The sequence below is a fragment of the Scyliorhinus torazame genome, chromosome 13, assembly GCF_047496885.1.
Source record: "Scyliorhinus torazame isolate Kashiwa2021f chromosome 13, sScyTor2.1, whole genome shotgun sequence".
NCBI lineage: Eukaryota > Metazoa > Chordata > Chondrichthyes > Carcharhiniformes > Scyliorhinidae > Scyliorhinus > Scyliorhinus torazame.
This window is the reverse complement of record NC_092719.1, coordinates 85,090,482-85,102,694: the sequence shown is the minus strand read 5'-3', so window position 1 is coordinate 85,102,694 and position 12,213 is coordinate 85,090,482.

Genomic DNA, 12,213 nt, shown 5'->3' with positions numbered 1-12,213 from the left:
TGTACCTTTAAGAAAACAGTGATGTCAGAGAGTGGGTGGGGCTGAGTTCAGTTCAGCCATTTTGCAGTTTGGTTTTGCAATTTAAAAAGTGCCAGGATGGTTTTGCTGAGAGCAGTTTAAAAGTGCCTGGCTGTTTTGCTGTGAGCAATTTAAAAGTAGAAAGCCAGTTTGAGACAGCAGCTTGAGAAGTTCTGGTTTGCTGTGAGTGCTTGAAAGGAGAAAGCCAGGTTTGAGAAAGCAGCTTGGGGGGTGTCTGTGTGTTTCCAGAGAGTTTGCAGGAAGAAAGCAAGGTGCTGGAGCTGAAGTCACCCAAGCTAATATATCTCTGCCATTCTACAGAAAATATTTACATCCTTTAACCTGATGTGATCCTGTTTAAAGGTGTTAAGTTTCTTGGAAGTTTGAAGGAACATTTTAAGGAGTTATTTACTGTTGCAATATTTTCTGAGTTATTTTTGAAGTAAGGGGTGTTAAGAGATCCAATGTTTATTTAAGATGTTAAGTTGAGTTCATGGAATAAACAGTGTTTTGTGTTTAAAAATCCACATGTCCATAATTGAAATACCACACCTAGGGAACAAGCCGTGTGCTCGGAAAAGCAACAAATCCATTAAAGGGTTGAACTCCATGATACATTTTGGGGTTCTGAAAACGCCTCGCCCATAACATCTCCTGGAGCTACTCCAAGTGCGACTACTCTCCTGTGTGACTTACTACCAACAGGAGGATGTCTCAAGTCACATGATGGATCTCTATCGCCACCTGATGGTCGGAGGTAGTATGGATAACTATATATGTTGATAAACAACTATATACGTTGATGTGTACATGCATATACCCACACATAAGAGGGCCATTCAGGAATCTGGTAACAGCAGGGAAGAAGCTGTTTTTGAATCTATTGGTGCATGTTCCCAAACTTCTGCCCAATGGAAGAGGTTGGAAGAGCGAATAACCTGGTAGGAGAGATCTTTGATTATGCTGCCCTCTTTCCCAAGGCAGCGGCAAGCATAGACAGAGTCAATGGATGGGAGGTGAATCCATGAGATGGATTGGGCTGTGTTCACGACTTTCTGTAGTTTCTTTGGGTCTTGGGCTGAGCAATTGCCATACCAAGCTGTGATGCAGCCAGATAGGATGTTTTCTATGATATATCTATAGAAATTATTAAGAGTCAGTGTGGACATAGAACATACAGTGCAGAAGGAGGCCATTCGGCCCATCGAGTCTGCACCAACCCACTTAAGCCCTCACTGCCACCCTATCCCCGTAACCCAATAACCCCTCCTAACCTTTTTGGTCACTAAGGGCAATTTAGCATGGCCAATCCACCTAACCTGCATGCTTTTGGACTGTGGGAGGAAACCGGAGCACCCGGAGGAAACCCACGCACACACGGGGGGAACGTGCAGACTCCGCACAGACAGTGACCCAGCAGGGAATCGAACCTGGCACCCTGGCGCTGTGAAGCCACAGTGCTATCCAATTGTGCTACTGTGCTGAATCTCCTTAATTTTCTGAGGAAGTATAGACCCTGTTGTGCTTTCTTGGTTGTAGTATTGGCATGGGTGGACCAAGCAAGTCCCCCCCCACCATGTTGAGTCCCTGTGAGTCTATGTCAGGCGTTTCTGCCATGGTCTTCTTTATGAATTCTCTGTCATCCCAGTTAGGAGCGTACACATTAAAAAGGACCTCTGGTGCTGACCATGAAGTACTGTCCCCTGAGTCCGTAACCGTCTTTGTCACTGTAAACATTATCCTCTTATGGAGCCACTCCCTAGCCCTCGCCCCATAGCACGAATGGTACATCTGTCCCACCCAGCCCTTTCTTACCCACAGTCAGTCCTTCTCCCTCAGGTGGGTCTCTTGGAGAAAGACTATATTGGCTTTCATACTTTCCTGGTTGGTGAAAAATCTGGGTCTTTTCACTGGGCTGTTCAGACCCCTGATGTCCCAGGTTATTATTCTGATGAGGGGGTTACTGCCCCTCCCCTCCTACGAGATTAACCATGCTTATTTTGTGGATGAGCCCCTGCACTCCGGGGTTGCCCTTTGTTTGGGGGCCCTCCAAAGTGGCTGTTTGTGGTGCCTTTGTGTTCCTTGCTGTCATGTGCGATCCGTGGTAGCCATCCTTGAGCCCTTCCCCCCTTGTCCCTCTGTCCTCCCGCTGAGCCTGTTTCTTTCCCCCTTACCCCCACCTTGCTCCTGTGAGTGCCCCCCCATTTACCCCCTTGATACCCCCCAGTTTGTAGTGTCCTCTCCCCTGTCACCAGGCACCCTTCCCCCCTCGCTTGTACTTCCTGGTGTTAGCTTACCTGATAGTGTGGTGGCTTCCCTCCTGTAGTCGATTGGTATCACCCCACCGACCACTGTGTGTCTGTTCGCCCTTCCTCCGCCTCACCCCCTCCAGCGCCCTGCGGTTCTCGCCCACTCCTTTGTGATATTAAGCTCCAGCATTCAAAATGAGGCAATACAGCTTCACAATGTCTCAATATGTTAGGTTGTCCGGTTCATCGCTGGTTCTGTTGCTGGCTTCCCAGCTCATGTTTGCGAATTCATCCGTACCCGCTGGCACGGTAAAGTACCATTCCCTGCCTTGGAAAGTCACACAGAGCTTAGCTGGGTACAGCATTCCGGACTTCACATTATTATTATGAAGGGCTGCCTTGGCTTTGTTGAATTCTGCCCGGCGCTTGGCCTGGTCTGCCCCAATGTCCTGATACACACTGATCGAGTGGCCCCCCCAGTTGCAGGACCTTGTCTGTCTGGCCCAGGTCAGGGTTCTTTCCCGGTCCTGGTACCGATGATGGCTCTCGGTTGTTCCCCGGCCTTGGGCTCTGGCCACGGTAATCTGAGAGCTCTGTCTATTTCTTGCAGCTTGGGGAAGCGATTTCTTCCCACCGGGTTAGCCAGCATTTGGGCCATGTATTCTTTGGGGTTCCTGCCCTCGGTTTCCTTTGATAGGCGCACTATGCGGAGGTTCTGTCACCGCGATTGAATTTCCTGATCCTCAACCTTTCCTCTTAGCATCCCTTGTATTGCAACGAACCTTGCCATCTCTGTCTCTAATCCGGTCGCTCTGGTCTATCGAGGCCTTCTCTAGCTCCCTTATCGCCGTGTCCTGGGTCTCCAGCTGCCTTTCCAACTTTCGAGAGCTGTCTGCAGGGTGACCAGTGCCTCTGCCACCACCACCTTGATTATTGCCCTCATCTCTGTCTTAATGGCTTCCTTGAGCTCCTTTGTGACGAACTCCCTCCATCCGTTTGTCGCGGGGAGGGGAGCTCTTTGCGCTGCCTGCTGGTGTGGCGGGGGCCTCGCCGCTCCGCGTGCTTGCCTTCACCTCAATCCTCTCTCCAGGCTTTTGTTGCCTTGTCTGTCCTCTTGGCTCCTGGAGCTGCTGCCGCTTGACACGTCTTGTCCTGATGGTATTGGAGGAGGGTTGAGGGGTGTTCTTTCCTGACTGTAGCGGGCTACTTTGAGCTTAAAGTGCTTTTTTCCAAGTCTTCAGGAGGACCTTTCATGCGTCCACTCAGCACATGCCCGTCACTGGAAGCTGTTGAGCCATTTAAGAGGCCATTTAAGAGTCAATCACATTACTGTGAGTCTGGAGTCACATGAGGGCCAGACAAGGTAAGGATGGCAGATTTCCTTCCTTAAAGAGTATTGAGGAACCAGATGAGTTTGTATTACAATGAATGGTGGTTTAGTTGTCACCATAAGGTAAGCATAGTGGTTAGCACTGCTGCCTCACAGCATCAGGGACCTGGCTTCAATTCCTGCCTTGGGTGATTGTGTGGGATTTGCACCTTCTCCCTGTGTCTGCGTGGGTTTCCTCCGGGTGCTCTGATTTCCTCCCACAGTCCAAAAATGGGCAGGTTAGGTGGATTGGCCATAGTGAATTGCCCCTTATGCCCAAAGACATGCAGATTAGATGGGGTTTTGGAATAGGGTGGGCTAGTGGGCCTAGGTAGGGTGCTCATTCGGACGGTCAACGCAGGCTCGATGGGCTGAATGGCCTCCTTCTGCACTATAGGGATTCTACATTTAAAAAATTTATTTACGTTAAATTTCATCCACTGCCATGATGGGGTTTGAACCCATGTCCCCCAATGTATTACGCTGGGCCTCTTTAATACTAGTCCAGTGACATTACCAAATGCCCAACATATCTTGAAGGGCGAAGTCTTACAACACCAGGTTAAAGTCCAACAGGTTTGTTTCGATGTCACTAGCTTTCGGAGCGCTGCTCCTTCCTCAGGTGAATGAAGAGGTCTGTTCCAGAAACACATATGTAGACAAATTCAAAGATGCCAAACAATGCTTGGAATGCGAGCATTAGCAGATGGTTAAATCTTTACAGATCCAGAGATGGGGTAACCCCAGGTTAAAGAGGTGTGAATTGTCTCAAGCCAGGACAGTTGGTAGGATTTCGCAGGCCAGATGGTGGGGGATGAATGTAATGTGACATGAATCCCAGGTCCCGGTTGAGGCCGCACTCATGTGTGCGGAACTTGGCTATAAGTTTCTGCTCGGCGATTCTGCGTTGTCGCGGGTCCTGAAGGCCGCCTTGGAGAATGCTTACCCGGAGATCAGAGGCTGAATGCCCTTGACTGCTGAAGTGTTCCCCGACTGGAAGGGAACATTCCTGCCTGGTGATTGTTGCGCGATGTCCGTTCATTCGTTGTCGCAGCGTCTGCATGGTCTCGCCAATGTACCACGCTTCGGGACATCCTTTCCTGCAGCGTATGAGGTAGACAACGCTGGCCGAGTCGCACGAGTATGTACCGCGTACCTGGTGGGTGGTGTTCTCACGTGTAATAGTGGTATCCATGTCGATGATCTGGCACGTCTTGCAGAGATTGCCATGACAGGGTTGTGTGGTGTCGTGGTCACTGTTCTGAAGACTGGGTAGTTTGCTGCAAACAATGGTTCATTTGAGGTTGCGCGGTTGTTTGAAGGCAAGTAGTGGGGGTGTGGGGATGACCTTGGCAAGATGTTCATCGTCATCAATGACGTGTTGAAGGCTGTGAAGAAGATGACGTAGTTTCTCCGCTCCGGGGAAGTACTGGACGACGAAGGGTATTCTGTCGGTTGTGTCCCATGTTTGTCTTCTGAGGAGGTCGGTCCGGTTTTTCGATGTGGCGCGTTGGAACTGTCGATCGATGAGTCGAGTGCCATATCCCGTTCGTACGAGGGCATCTTTCAACGTCTGTTGATGTCTGTTACGCTCCTCCTCGTCTGAACAGATCCTGTGTATACGGAGCGCTTGTCCATAGGGGATGGCTTCTTTAATGTGTTTAGGGTGGAAGCTGGAGAAGTGGAGCATCATGAGGTTATCCGTGGGTTTGCGGTAAAGCGAAGTGCTGAGGTGACCGTCCTTGATGGAGACGAGTGTGTCCAAGAATGCAACTGATTTTGGAGAGTAGTCCATGGTGAGTCTGATGGTTGGATGGGACTTATTAATGTCATCGTGTAGTCGTTTCAGTGATTCTTCGCCGTGGGTCCAAAGGAAAAAAATGTCATCGATGTATCTGGTGTATAACATTGGTTGAAGGTCCTGTGCGGTGAGTAGGTCCTGTTCAAACTTGTGCATGAAGATGTTGGCGTATTGGGGTGCGAATTTGGTCCCCATGGCTGTTCCGTGCGTCTGGATGAAGAACTTGTTGTCGAAGGTGAAGACGTTGTGATCCAGAATGAAGCGGATGAGTTGCAGAATTGCGTCTGGAGATCGGCAGTTGTCGGTGTTGAGTACTGAGGCTGTTGCAGCAATGCCGTCGTCATGGGGGATGCTGGTGTAGAGTGCCGAGACGTCCATTGTGACGAGGAATGTTTCTGGTTCAACTGGTCCATGGGTGCTGAGTTTCTGTAGGAAGTCCGTCGTGTCGCGACAGAAGCTGGGTGTACCTTGTACGATGGGTTTCAAGATGCCCTCGATGTAGCCAGAGAGGTTCTCACACAGGGTCCCATTGCCTGAAACGATTGGGCGGCCTGGTGTGTTGGCCTTATGTATTTTTGGGAGGCAGTAGAGATCTCCAATGCGGGGAGTACGTGGGATGAGAGCACGTAGGGTGCTCTGAAGATCTGGATCCAAGGTCTTGATCAGTCTGTTAAGTTGGCGGATGTGTTCCTTGGTCGGATCTGCGGGTAACTGTCTGTAGTGTTCTTGGTTGTTCAGTTGTCGGTATACTTCTTTGCAGTAGTCCGTTTGCAGTAGTTCCGCACACATGAGTGCGGCCTCAACCGGGACCTGGGATTCATGTTGCATTACATTCATCCCCCACCATCTGGCCTGCGAAATCCTACCAACTGTCCTGGCTTGAGACAATTCACACCTCTTTAACCTGGGGTTACCCCATCTCGGGATCTGTAAAGATTTAAACACCTGCTAATGCTCGCATTCCAAGCATTGTTTGGCATCTTTGAATTTGTCTACATATGTGTTTCTGGAACAGACCTCTTCATTCACCTGAGGAAGGAGCAGCGCTCCGAAAGCTAGTGACATCGAAACAAACCTGTTGGACTTTAACCTGGTGTTGTAAGACTTCGTACTGTGCTCACCCCAGTCCAACGCCGGCATCTCCACATCATATCTTGAAGGGGTATGGGAAGTGGAGAGGTGGAGTTGTTTAAGCAGTTTCAGTGGCAGGGACCTCAGTGGACTTTAAGTTAACAGCGATCATGTCATAACCACAGCTAAGATCAAATCCCGCTCTCGCGCCAAGAAGACAGAATAGCTTGGAGGGCTAAGGGAAATGTTCCCAGATCACCTCACTCCTCCTGAAACCTCCCTTGTCTGGGTCTCTCCTTCTCACCCTCCTGTTCATGCTCATCGGCCATGTCCCCCAGGCGATGCCTCTTACTGGAGGGATGCCTCTCCCTCCTTTGCCTCCTCCATTGAATAAGGACTCTGAGGAACTCAGCCTGGAGCCCTGGATCCATTTACACTTTTGCCTTCTCTTTGAAAATAAGCACAGAAGACAATGTTGAAAGGGTGCAGAAAGGGAAGCTGTGATTGGGATATGGAAGAAATGTGACTTGCCTGTATTGTGCCTGATGCAACCTTAACCTTGAGACTCTAGCACACACATAGAAGGCAGCAACATTCCATACATTCCGTTCCACAGATGTGACATCTGGATGCCTGATTTTGCGGGGAGGTGTTCTGTTGCTCATGGTCAGTGAGTGGAATCCGTTTGGCCACTGATGAACGGCGTTAGTAGTTAACATGTGTCTCCCCTTCACTGATTGCAGAAATAAAGCAGTTGTGCTCCCTTCACTCTCCAAGGCTGCATTCCAACCTTCCACTCTGTCGACGTTGGAACCTTGAGCTGAGGCTATTGAGTTCTGCCTATCCCTTTAACATCGGTTAGGAGGGGTTACTGGGTTACGGGGTGCTGCACGATCAATTGCACAAAGACTAAAGTTGGGTACAACTGTGGCTTTATTACAGTCAGATGCGTGGCCTCCTGCTGCAGCTGGCGAAATGGCAGGGCATTGGAGGTCATGCATATTTATACAGTTCTCTGTGGGCGGAGCCAGCCGGCAGGAGCTACCGGCGAACCTGTAGTGCAGGTCCTACCTTACATCTCCTATTACAGTGGTTCACCACATTCACCCCCTGTTAAAATGAGTCCGGCGGGGGTGACGTGAAACTATATACAATTAGTGCAATTATGTACAGTGGTAGGGAAAGAAAAGTCCATGTTGGCGGTCCGGAGTCCGTCAAAGGTTCAGCCGGTCCGGTGCTTTGGTGTTTCGTTGCGATCGGCGTAACGGTGGCGGCAAAGTCGGTGCTGGCAGTAGTGGTGGTGGCACCGATGGTGGTGGTGGCACCGATGGCGGTGGTGGCAGTGCTGATGCTGGCCAGTCATCGGGGAACTCCGGGAGCGTGCAGAAGTCCTCTTCGTCCTCTTGTGCGGAAAAGGGGAGGTGGGGGTGCTCTGGTGGGGCCTATGCGGGCGGTGCGGTGGGTGGTGGGGGGGGGGGGCACATTGTTGGGGGTGTGTGTTGGGGTGGAACCTGACGGTGTCAGGTCCCTGAGTGAGACAGTATCTTGGCGCCCGTCGGGGAACTCAACGTAGGCATATTGAGGGTTGGCGTGGAGCAGGTGAACCCTGTCCACCAAGGGGTCCGCCTTGTGGAGTCGGACGTGCCTACGGAGAAGGACTGGTCCTGGAGCTGCGAGCCAAGTCGAGAGCGACACCCCGGATGTGGACTTCCTGGGGAAGGTAAAAACACGTTCATGGGACGTGTTATTAGTGGCGGTGCACAATAGTGACCGGATGGAGTGTAGAGTATCAGGGAGGACCTCCTGCCAGCGAGAGGCTGGGAGATTCCTGGACCGTAGGGCCAGCTGGATGGCCCTCCAAACCATCCCATTCTCCCGTTCTACTTGCCTGATTCCCCGGGGGTTGTAACTGGTCATCCTGCTGAGCAGGAACTGACGCAGCTCATCGCTCATGAATGAGGATCCCCTGTCACTGTGGATGTAGGCGGGGAAACCGAACAGAGCGAAGATGGTGCTGAGGGCCTTGATGACAGTGGCAGATGTCATATCGGGGCATGGGATGGCGAAGGGGAATCTGGAGTACTCATCGACCACACTGAGAATGTACGTGTTATGGTCGGTGGAGGGGAGGGGCCCTTTGAAATCCACGCTGAGGCGTTCAAAGGGGCGGGAAGCCTTCACCTGCCGCGCACGGTGTGGCCAGTAGAAGTGCGGCTTGCACTCTGCACAGACCTGGCAGTCCCTGGTGATTGTCCTTATTTCCTCGACGGAATAGGGCAGGTTGCGAGCTTAGACCAGATGGTACAATTGTGTGACCCCCGGGTGACAAAGGCTGTCATGTAGGGCCCAGAGTTGGTCCACTTGTGCGCTGGCACATGTACCTCGGGAGAGGGCGTCTGGGGGCTCGTTGAGTTTACCGGGGCGATACAAGATCTCGTAATTATAGGTGGAGAGCTCGATTCTCCACCGCAGGATTTTATCATTTTTGATCTTGCCCCGCTGTGTGTTATTGAACATGAAGGCTACCGACCGTTGGGCCGTAAGGAGAGTGAATCTCTTACCGGCCAGGTAATGCCTCCAATGCTGCACAGCTTCAACGATAGCTTGGGCCTCCTTTTCGCTGGATGAGTGTCGAATTTCAGAGGCATGAAAGGTGCGGGAAAAGAATGCCACGGGTCTGCCTGCCTGGTTTAGAATGGCGGCAAGGGCGACGTCTGAAGCGTCGCTTTCTACTTGGAAAGGCAGTGACTCGTCCACTGCACGCATCCCGGCCTTGGCGATGTCTGCTCTGATGCGGGCGAAAGCATGTTGTGCCTCGGCCGCGAGAGGGAATTGGGTGGACTGAATGAGTGGGCGGGCCTTGTCCGCATAGTTTGGGACCCACTGAGCGTAGTAGGAAAAGAACCCCAGGCAGTGTTTGAGGGCCTTGGGGCAGTGGGGGAGGGGAAGTTCCATGAGGGGGTGCATGCGGTCGGGGTCGGGCCCGAGAAGTCCATTTTGGACTATATAGCCGAGAATGGCTAACCAGGTCGTGCTGAACACACACTTCTCTTTGTTGTAGATCAGGTTGAGAAGAGTGGCAGTGCGGAGGAATTTATCGAGGTTGGCATCGTGGTCCTGCTGATCGTGGCCGCAGATGGTGACATTATCTAAGTACAGAAAGGTGGCCCGCAAACCGTACTGGTCGACCATTCGGTCCATCTCTCTTTGGAAGACTGAGACCCCATTTGTGACACCGAAAGGGACCCTAAGGAAGTGGTAGAGGCGACCGTCCGCCTCGAAGGTAGTGTATGGCCGGTCCGACTTCTGGATGGGGAGCTGGTTGTAGGCGGATTTCAGGTCAATTGTTGAGAAGACCCGGTACTGCGCAATCTGATTGACCATATCAGATATGCGTGGGAGGGGTTACGCGTCGAGCTGCGTGTACCGATTGATGGTCTGGCTGTAGTCCACGACAATCCTGTGTTCCTCCCCAGTTTTAATCACTACCACTTGGGCTCTCCATGGGCTGTTGCTGGCCTCGATAATGCCCTCCTTAAGCAGCCGCTGGACTTCGGACCTGATGAAGGTCTTGTCCTGGGTGCTGTACCGTCTGCTCCTAGTGGCAACGGGCTTGCAACCCGCAGTTAGATTGGCAAAAAGGGAGGGGGGATCGACTTTGAAGGTCGCGAGGCCGCAAACGGTAAGGGGGGGAAAGGGCCCGCCGAATTTGAGGGTGAGGCTCTGGAGGTTGTACTGGAAGTCCAGGCCCAACTGGAGTGCAACGCAGAGATTAGGAAAGACATAGAGGCGGAAGTTACTAAATTCTACACCCTGGACCATGAGGGTGACTGTACAAAAGCCTTTTGTGTAATTCGTGTGGTCTTGGATCAACGGGAACACACTGGAGCTCAGTCTGGAGTACAGGACGTTTATCTTCTGAGCCTCCGTTGGCTCGGGGTCCGCAGCCTTGATGTAGGCCTCAAAACATGCTAGCCAGTGAGTAAAGTCTTTTCTGGCGTCGGGCGAGTGCGGATCCAGCTGCAGGCGATCGGGCTTAATGCTGATCTCCATTCTGTGGAAAATCTGACTGTAATAAATTGATGCTCGATCAATTGCACAAAGACTAAAGTTGGGTGTCACAATATACACCAGTATATCATGGTGCAGACACACACTGATGGACACACAGTGGGACCAATCAACATACACACCGCAGCCAATCACCAGTGAGAGCACACGCACTATAAAGACAGGGGGCATCAGAGTTCCCGCTCATTCGAGTAGCAGCTAGCTAGGAGCACAGAGCTCACAGCCTGCAACACAGACGTTCGCCATGTGCTGAGTGCATCAACTGGTTAGGACAAGGCAAAGGTCTTTAGTGACAGCTAATATCGTATTTACCCACAGTTCAAGTATGTTTAAATAGTTAACCTTTTAATGAAATAGAGTTGCAGTACTTCAAGTTTGGTGACCTGTATGTGATCCAGAACACCCAACACATCATTGGGTACAACTGTGGCTTTATTACAGTCAGATGCGTGGCCTCCTGCTGCAGCTGGCGAAATGGCAGGGCACTGGAGGTCATGGATATTTATACAGTTCTCCGTGGGCGGAGCCAGCCGGCAGGGGCTACCGGCGAACCTGTAGTGCAGGTCCTACCTTACATCTCCTATTACAGTGGTTCACCACACGGGGATAGATTGGAAGTGAGGGCTTAAGTGGGTCGGTGCAGACTCGATGGGCCGAATGGCCTCCTTCTGCACTGTATGTTCTATGTATCTATGTATCGCAGAATGAAATTATTGGTTTGCCGTTGCTTTCTGAGCAAAGGTCTCTACTGTGGCATTGACCTGGATCCTGTCCATTGTAGCGGCACCAACAAGTGAGTATGCATCCCAAGAAGTAGCCCAGCTTGCGGATTCTGCCACAGTCCCTCCTACCCCTCCCAGACAGAACCAGTGTTCCTTTGTGGTTTGCACTCGGCCATTGTTCTGGGACTTTAAGATGGCGATGCTGCACCTTTCGAACAGGATGGAATTTGACACTCCTCCCTCACTGTGCCTCTGATTTATACCTGGAGCCTCATGATGTAAAAATGCCACCTGCTATTCTCCATTACTGGATTCCCCCCCCCCCTCCCCGCCACCATCACCTGTGAGGCTCCTATGGTCCACGTGGACAATTCCCACCCCATCGAAGGTTGTGTGCATCGTTTAGTACAGAGGTGGCACTTGCACCACTATGTGAGCTTCACATCCCGCCCCCCATCACGCTTTCTTTATCTACAAAGAACAAAGAAAAGTACAGCACAGGAACAGGCCCTTTGGCCCTCCAAGCGTGCGCCGACCATGCTGCCCGTCTAAACTAAAATCTTCGACACTTCCTGGGTCCATATCCCTCTATTCCCATCCTATTCATGTATTTGTCAAGATGCCCCTTAAACATCACTATCGTCCCTGCTTCCACCACCTCCTCCGACAGCGAGTTCCAGGCACCCACTACCCTCTGTGTAAAAAACGTACCTTGTACATCTTCTCTAAACCTTGCCCCTTGCACCTTAAACCTATACCCCCTAGTAATTGACCCCTCTACCCTGGGAAGAAGTCTCTGACTATCCACTCTGTCTATGCCCCTCTTAATTTTGTAGACCTCTATCAGGTCGCCCCTCAACCTCCTTCGCTCAGTGAGAACAAACCAAGTTTATTCAACCTCTCCTCATAGCT